Source organism: Elephantulus edwardii, unplaced genomic scaffold (assembly GCF_000299155.1).
Source record: "Elephantulus edwardii isolate Elephantulus edwardi_28Jun2011 unplaced genomic scaffold, EleEdw1.0 scaffold00459, whole genome shotgun sequence".
Classification (NCBI taxonomy): Eukaryota; Metazoa; Chordata; class Mammalia; order Macroscelidea; family Macroscelididae; genus Elephantulus; species Elephantulus edwardii.
The window spans coordinates 593323-602388 of NW_006400209.1; the positions used below are offsets into that span (position 1 = coordinate 593323).

A 9066-nucleotide genomic window follows, 5' to 3' on the forward strand; every position below is an offset into this window, starting at 1 on the left:
GGCAAACACCTCACAGAGTGGTACACACTTTACAGGGGATAAACACGTCACAGGGGGTAAAAACCTCACAGGAGGATATAAACCTCATGGGAGGAGAAACACATCACAGAAGGATTAAAACCTAACAGGAGGTTAGACACCTCACAGGGGGTAAACACCTCACAAGGAGCAAAGACCTCAAAGGGGGATGAACACCTCCCAAGAGGACATACACCTCACAGGGGGTAAACAACTCATAGGGGATAAACATCTCACAGGGGGTAAAAACCTGACAGGGGGATACACACCCTACAGGAGGATAAATACCTCACAGGGGGATAAACACCTCAAAGGGGGTAAACACCTCACCGGGGATAATAAGAACCTCACAGGGGGGTAAACACCTCACAGGGAGGGAGTGTAAACACCACAGGAGGATAAACACCTCACGGGAGGATAAGCACCTCAAAGTGGGTAAACACCTCACAGGGGGTTAAACACCTCACAGGGGATATACACCTCAAAGCGGGTAAAAGTCTCACAGGGGATAAACACCTCACAGGGGGATAAATACCTCACAGGGGATAAACACCTCAGAGGGGGTAAATACCTCACAGGGGACAAACACCTCACAGGGGGATAAACACATCACAGGAGGATAAACACCTCACAGAGGGTAAACACCTCACAGGGGATAAACACCTCACAGGTGGATAAACACCTCACAGGGGGTAAAAACTCAAGGGGGATAAACACATCACAGGAGGATACACACCTTACAGGGGGCTAAACAACTCACAGGTGGATAAAAACCTCAAAGGGGGATAAACACCTCTCAGGAGGATAAACACCTCACAGGAGGCAAACACCTAACAGGGTGATAAACACTTCACAGGAGGATAAACAAATCACAAGAGGTTAAAAACCTCACAGGGGGTAAACACCTCACAGGGGGATAAACACATCACAGGGGGATAAACAAATCACAAGAGGATAAAAATCTCACAGGGGATAAACACCTCACAGGTGGATAAACACCTCAAAGGAGGTAAACACCTCACAGGGGATAAGAACGTCACAGGGGAGTAAACACCTCACAGCGAGGGGGCGTAAACACCTCACGGGGGGGGATAAATACATCACAGGAGGATACACACCTCACAGGGGGATAAACAACTCACAGGAAAATAAACACCTCACAGGGGGTAAACAACTCATGGGGGATGAACACCTCACAGGCGGATACACGCCACACGGGGGTAAACACCTCAAAGGTGGATAAACACCTCACTAAATAAACAAATAAATACAAACCTAACTAACTAAATAAATAAATAGAAAATAAAAAAAAATTGTGTTCATTTCCATCTCTGTGTTAATCGCACTCGAGTGAAAACTTCCTGAAAGCCGCATGTGTGCCCTTTTAGTGCAATCCACAGCCTCTGAAAATTACACACAGTCAATGCTGGAGGGCTAGCAATGAGTCATTTCTGAATTAAGGGCGACGAATTGTTGTTGTATCATAGGTAGAACCATGACACAGATTTCTTTTTTCTCTTTATCCCCAATCTACTATCTCATCAGCCATGCATGAGAATTCTAATCTCTCTACATCCTCAGCACCATTTATTGATTTCTTCTCTTTCTTTAATCCTTGGTATTGCTTTGAAGGTGAACTGTTATCTCACTTTTGTTTTGTTTACCTCCATCTAAGCCCTAATGTATCCTACAGAGAATTTTAGAGTGAACACTGAATGCACTGTATACCAATACACCATTGTTGGATGAACATGCAGATTTTTGCCTGTCATCTCAGAACTGTTGCCTCTCTGAGGAGTGAGCCTGAGAAGATCTAGGTAATCTGCAAATGATTAAAATGGGATTCCCCCCCCCTTTTTTTACACGCCTGACATTTCACCATTGGATAGCCAAAGACTTTAACATAGATCTTAAAGTCTTTTTAACCTTAGCAAATATAAACATAGGTACTTGTTGGAAGAGAGCTTGCATATCTGTTTCTATCACCTTTCATCTGTCAGGTGCACTGTGATGACTTGTATGTTGCTGTGATCCCAGAAACTGTGCCAGCGGTATTTCATATGCCAGAAGGGTCATCCATGGCAAAGTGGTTTAAGCAGAGTTTCTAGACTAAGACAGAATTGGAAGCAGGATTGACAATCCACATCTAACATAAGAAATCATTTAAAAACTCTAAGAATAGCAATGGAACATTGTTTGACATAATGCCAGCAGATGAAGCCCTCAAGATGAAGGGCACTCAAAGCATAAAAAGTGCAGAGCTGGCAGTGAATGGTCTCGGTGGGCTTAACTCTCTCGTTCACCTGTCCAAGCTACACAAGCTCCCCAGCTGCCTCCCTTGTCAAAAACTTGGCACTGTCTGCAGAGCTCGGGGTCCTCAGCATCCATCACTTTGGACATTTTGGGCCCAGGCACCGCTTGGGGGTGGGGAGGAGCGACCGAGTGAGCCTGAAAGAGGGGAGGTGGTTGCTCCCGTGGACACGCCCGAGGAGTAGTGGAGTCACGTGGAGCAGCACCGTATAGAGACATCGTGATCTGAGTTGTCCAGGAAGGCTGGGTCAACTCAGGCCTGTAGGAAAGGGAACTTCCCATTTGCCCTAACCCAGGTCCCTGGAGCAGGTGTGGACTACATATCCCAGCACACACCGTGCGCGCCTCTTGAGTTCGCTCACACAACGACTTATGAACCACGACGTGCTTTCTGTAACTGTGGCTCAACCAGCATCTCGAGATGGAGAACCACAATCTCCGAACAGCTCCATCACTCCGGCAGGTGCAATCTTACAAGCGTCAGAGAGACCACGACCCTGCTCAGTTCCGCTCCCCTCAGAGGTACAAAGGGGGTGGAGGGACGGAGCCTCGGCTTGAGCCAAGATGGCAACTGCAAAGCCATACCTCACGGACTCGCTCTCGTTCTGCCTCGCACAGCTCACGGTGGTGGCCGGGGAGGGCTTGGGTGAGGGAAAGGACACGACTATCAATGAGACACCCCTGGACCGTGCACTCCTAGCCCTCCGAACGCGCCACATCAAGGCAGCCAGGGAATCGAGCTCTTCCGGGCACGCGGCGGGCTCCGGCCCCTGCTTGCGCTGCTAAGGCGAATGGCAGCCGTGGAGCCCGCCCTTCCCCAGGCAAGACCTGGCTCCGCCCCCTCGGCGGATTCGAATGGCTCCGCTCCTTCACCGGGCTCCGCCCCCTCCACTGCTTCCTTGGCTAGGACTTGGCCTCCAGCGCGCCTGCGCAAGACGCTGGACTTGGCTCTCAGCATCCTAGCCAACTGCTGTACCAACAGAGCGTGCTAGGCCGAAGTGCGCAGGCTTGGAGGCATCCTCTCTTTGGTTACCGTTCTTCAGTGTGTGAAGACAGACAGCATCCAGAACCGAACAGCCCGAGCGCTGGGGTACTTGGCCATGGAACCCGAGAGCTGCAGGGACATCCACTCTGCTGGTGCTGTTCCTCTGCTCCTCGAGAGCCTGACAGTGTGCCAGGACTCGCAGTGCCTGCAGAGTGTGGTTACGTGCCCTCCGCAACCTCGAGGACTCCCCCCAGCACCGCCTGGCCCTGGCCCAGCAGGGAGCCGTGCGGTCACTGGCCGAGCTCCTGGCCTCCACCCCAGACCCCACGCTGACCTCTGCCCTGGTCCGTGCCCTCCTGGAGCTGAGCCGAGGCTGCTCCCGGGCCTGTGCTGAGCAGCTGAGTCTGGGCGGGGGGCTCGGCCCACTAGTCAGCCTTGCCTCTCACCACAAAGGGGCTGTGTTGTGTGCGAGGCTACCATCCTGACCCTCGCCAACGTGTGTGCCCAGGGCCTGGTGCGGCCTGCGCCAGGCAATGCTGGTGGTGTGGAGGTGCTGCTCGGAGAACTGCGGCGGCTCAGGGGCTCCAACGGGGCCAGCCCTACCTCTCAGCAGCCCCTGGTGCAGGCCGTGTGTCTGCTCTGCAGGGAGGCCATCAACCGGGCTCGGTTGTGGGACGCTGGTGGTCTGGAGCTGCTGATGGGCCTGCTGCGCGACTCCCAGGCCAGAGCCTGGCACCCTCGTGTTGTGGCCGCCCTTGTGGGCTTCCTCTATGACGCCGGGGCCCTGAGCCGGCTGCAGGCTTTGGGCCTCGTGCACCTCCTGGCGGGGCAGCTCTGTGGCGAAGCTGGTGAAGAGGAAGAAGAGGGCAAAGAAGCTGCTTCCTGGGATTTCCCTGAGGAGCGGACCCCCGAGCGGGCAGAACCTGGAAGTCTCTGCAGCCTCAGGTCGTGGCTCATTTCCGAGGGCTACGCTGCCGGCCCTGGAGACATCTCTCCGGACTAGTCCCCTGAGCACTGCCTGCCCCCAGAGTCCTCAGAGCCATCCAGCCCGGTCCCAGGCGCAGCCTCACTACAGTCCCCATGCACACTGTGCATCCCCCAGACGCAGCTCGGCTGCCACCCCCGAAGAGCCCTGGGGACAAGACGGCCCAGCACTGCTGCTGCTGTCACGCTTCTCCCAGGCTCCTGACCCAAGCGGGATGCTTGTGACGGGGCCAGCACTGTGTGGCCTGCTAGCCTATGTGACCGGGGCACCTGGTCCGCCAAACCCACGCGCACTGCGCATCCTGGCTCGCCTCACCTGCAACCCTGCCTGCCTGGAAGCCTTCGTGAGGAGCTATGGCGCCATGCTGCTGCGAGCCTGGCTGGTGCTCGGTGTTGCGCCCTACGACTGGCCTGCCCCGTGGGCACGCCCTGCCAGCCACAGCCAGCACCGGGAACTAGGTGAGATGCTGCTGCAGAACCTGACCGTGCAAGCTGAGTCTCCCTTTGGAACAGGGGCCCTGACCCACCTGCTGCTCTCAGGGAGCCCCGAAGACCGTGTGGCCTGTGCACTGACTTTGCCCTTCATCTGCGGGAAACCCTCTCTGTTGCACCGGCTACTTCTGGACCAGGGAGGCCTCCGTCTCCCCCTCGCATCACTAACCCAGCCAGTTCCGCACCCCCTCTTCCTCTTCTTTGCTGCAGACTCTTTGTCCTGCCTCCAGAGCCTGATGTCTCCCACTGGGGGCCCAGTCCTACCGTCTGCAGTTTCCATGGACCTTGACCCACCTTCCCCTTGCCTCTATGAACCTCTGCTGGGCCCAGCCCCGGCCCTGACCCCTAATTTGCACTTCCTCCTGGACTCAGGCCTGCGGCTCCCCGCCCAGCAGGCTACCTCTTCTACCGCCTCCCCATTCTTCCGGGCCCTGCTGGCTGGCAGCTTCATCGAGGAGAGCAAGGCCAGGCGGGGCCAACCTAGGACTCTTATAGTCTCTGGCCAGGCCAGGTCTCTGACTCATGGTCTCTGATGACTCATGGTCTCAGCTGCCTCACGGTCTCCGCTGACTTCATTGTCTCTGCTGACTCATTGTCTCTCCTGACTCTTGGTCTCTGCTGACTCATGGTCTGTGCTGACTCATGGTCATGCCCCGGAGGGCAAGGCCAGTCCGGGCAAGGCCTCAGAGGGCAAGGACAGTCTGGGTCAGGCCAGGCTGGTCCAGGGCCTGAAGTGCAAGGCCAGCCTAGGCCAGGCCGGGACGGGCCAGGCCCCGGAGGACAAGGCCAGACCAGGCCAGGACCCGGAAGGCAAGGACAGTCCGTGCCAGGCCAGGCTGGACCAGTCCCCGGAGAGCAAGGCCAGGCCAGGCCAGGCTGGGCCGGGCCAGATCCCGGAGGGCAAGGCCAGGCCAGGCCAGGCCAGGGAGGGCAATGCTAGGCCGAGCCAGAGTACACAGGGCAAGGCCCTGCTGGTACAGCCCCCGGAGGGCAAGGGCAGGCCAGGCCGGGCCAGGACCTGGAGGGCAAGGCCAAGGCGGGCCAGGCCAGGCCGGACCAAGCACTGGAGGGTAAGGCCAGGCGGGGCCAGACCCCGCAGGGAATGGCCATGCCGGGCCAGCCTAGGCTGGACCAGGCACAAAAGGGCAAGGCCAGGACGGGCCCGGCCCCGGAGAGTAAGGCTAGGCAGTGCCAGGCCCCAGAGAGCAAGCCCAGCCTGGGCCCAGCACCGGAGGGCAAGGCCAGGACGGGCCAGGCCCTGGAGGGCAAGTCCAGGCTGGGCCAGGCCAGAACGGGACACGCCCCGGAGGGCAAATCCAAGCCGGGCCAGGCCCCGGAGGGCAAGGCCAGGGGGTGCCAGGCCCCGGAGAGCAAGGCCAGGCTGGGACTGGCACCGGAGGGCAAGGCCAGGCAGTGCCAGGCCCCCGAGTGCATGGCCAGGCCTGGCGAGGCCACGGAGGGCAAGGCCAGGCAGGGCCAGGCCCCGGAGGGCACGGCCAGACCAGACCAGGTCCCGGAGGGCAAGGCCAAGCCGGGCCAGGCCAGGCTGGGCCATGGCCCGGAGGGCAAGGTCAGGTGGGGCCAGGCCATGTCTCTTACTTATAGTCTCTGGCCAGGCCAGGTTTCTGACTCATGGTCTCTGATGACTCATGGTCTCTGCTGAGTCATGGTCTCTGAAGAGTCATGGTCTCTGCTGCCTCATGGTCACTGCTGACTCATCATCTCTGCTGACTCATTGTCTCTCCTGACTCTTTGTCTCTGCTGACTCATGGTCTCTGCTGACCCATTGTCATGCCCTGGAGGCCAAGGCCAGGCTGGGCCAGGCACTGGAGGGCACAACCAAGCCAGGCCAGGCCCCGGAGGGCAAGGCCAGGCTGGGCCAGGACCCAGAGGGCACTGCCAGGCTGGGCCAGGCCCCGGAGGGCAAGGCCAGGCCCCGGAGGGCAAGGCCAGGCGGGGACAGGCCCCTGAGGGCACGGGCAGGCCGGGCCAGGCCCCGGAGGGCAAGGCCAGGCTGCACCCGGGCCCAGAGGGCAAGGCCAGGCTGGGCCCGGCACCGGAGGGGAAGGTCAGGTGGGGCCAAGACCTGGAGGGCAAGGCCAGGCAGTGCCAGGCTCCGGAGGGCATGGCCAGCCTGGGCGAGGGCCTGGAGGGCAAGGCCAGGCCAGGACAGTCCCTGGAGGGCATGGCCAGGCGGGGTCAGGCCCCGGAGGGCACGACCGGGCCAGGCCACGGAGGGCAAGTCCAGGCCAGGTCTCTTACATATAGTCTCTAGCCAGGCCAGGTCTCTGACTCATGGTCTCTAACTCATGGTCTCTGATGACTCATGGTCTCTGCTGAGTTATGGTCTCTGCCAAGTCATGGTCTCTGCTGCCTCACAGTCACTGAAGACTCATCGTCTCTGCTGACTTATTGTCTCTCCTGACTGTTGGTCTCTGCTGACTCATGGTCTCTGCTAACCCATTGTCATGCCCTGGTGGGCAAGGCCAGGCCGGGCCAGGCACCGGAGGGCACAACCAGGCCGGGCCAGGACCCAGAGGGCACGGCCAGGCCGGGCCAGGACCGGAGGGCATGGCCAGGCCGGGCCAGGACCCAGAGGGCACGGCCAGCCCAGGCCAGGCCCGGTAGGGGAAGTCCAGGCAGGCCCAGGCCCCGGAGGGCAAGGCCAGGGGGCTCAGGACGTGGAGGACACTGTCAGGGCGGGCCAGGCCCTGGAGGGCAAGGCCAGGCTGGGCCATGCCCCGGAGGGCAAGGCCAGACCAGGACAAGCCCCGCAGGGCAAGGTCAAGCCAGGCCAGGCCAGGCCGGACCAGACACAAAAGGGCAAGGCCAGGCGGGGCCAGGCCCCAGAGGGCAAGGCCAGGCGGTGCCAGGCCCCAGAGAGCAAGGCTAGCCTGGGCCCGGCACTGGAGGGCAAGGCCAGGTGGGGCCAGGACCCAGAGAGCAATGCCAGGCCGTGCCAGGCTCCAGAGGTCAAGGTCAGGCGAGGCCAGGCCAGGTCTCTTACTTATAGTCTCTGGCCAGGCCAGGTCTCTGACTCATGGTTTCTGACTCATGGTCTCTGATGACTCATGGTCTCTGCTGAGTCATGGTCTCTGCTGCCTCACGGTCACTGATGACTCATCGTCTCTGCTGACTCTTTGCCTCTCCTGATTCTTGGTCTCTACTGACTCATGGTCTCTGCTGATCCATGGTCATGCCCCGGAGGGCAAGGCCAGGCAGTGCCAGGCCTCGGAGGGCAAGGCCAGGGGGGCAAGGCCAGGCCGGATCAGGCCCCAGAGGGCAAGGCCAGGCCGGGCCAGGCCAGGCTGGGTCAGGGCGGGCCAGGTCAGGCTGGTCCAGGCCCCAGAGGGCAAATCCAGCCCGAGCCAGGCCCTGGAGGGCAAGGCCAGGCGGTTCCAGGCCCCAGAGGGCAAGGCCAGGCCAGGCCAATCCAGGCCGGGCCAGGCCCCGGAGGGCAAGGCCAGCAGGGGCCAGGACCCAGAGGGCAATGCCAGGCCTGGCCAGGTCAGGCCAGGCCAGGCCCCAGAGGGCAAGTCAAGGCCGGGCCAGGTCCCAGAAGGCAAGGCCAGGCAGGGACAGGCCAGGCTGGTTCAGGCCCCGGAGGGCAAGGCCAGGCGGGACTGGCCCCGGAAGGCAAGGGCAGGCTGGTACAGGCCCCAGAGGGCAATGCAAGGCCAGGCCAGGCCAGGTCTCTGACTTATAGTCTCTGGCCCGTTCATGTCTCTGACTCATGGTCTCTGATGACTCATGGTCTCCGGTGAGTCATGGTCTCTGCTGAGTCATGGTCTCTCCTGACTCATCGTCTCTGCTGACTCATTGTCTCTCCTGACTCTTCGTCTCTGCTGACTCATGGTCATGCCCCGGAGGCAAGGCCAAGCCCCGGAGGGCAAGGGCAGGCCGGACCAGGTCAGGTCTCTGACTTATGGTCTCTGGCCAGGCCAGATCTCTGACTCATGTTCTCTGCTGACTCATATTCTCTACTGACTCATGGTCTCTACTGACTCATGGTCTCTCCTTTTCTAAGCTATTATGTTTCAATTTAGTAACACAAATAGAATCATATGCCGCCTGGCATCTTAACTTTTTCTTTCATTCTAATTTGTTGCACCATGTTTCCTAATACATTTACCGTATCATATAAAGCATTTGATTTCTGTTCCATAACTTCATCCACATCTTCTTGCTCTACCCAATTTTTTGGTCACATTATGCATTAACCCATTTTCAGACTTAGCAGTTTGAACTTCTTGATTCAAAGCTACAGCAGAAGTAGA

General features: G+C 59.2%; 1 pseudogene; it reads left to right on the forward strand.

Moving 5' to 3' along the window:
• The first annotated feature begins 2892 nt into the window (after positions 1–2892).
• Positions 2893–5322, forward strand: LOC102869454 (annotated as a pseudogene).
• Positions 5323–9066: the final 3744 nt, after the last annotated feature.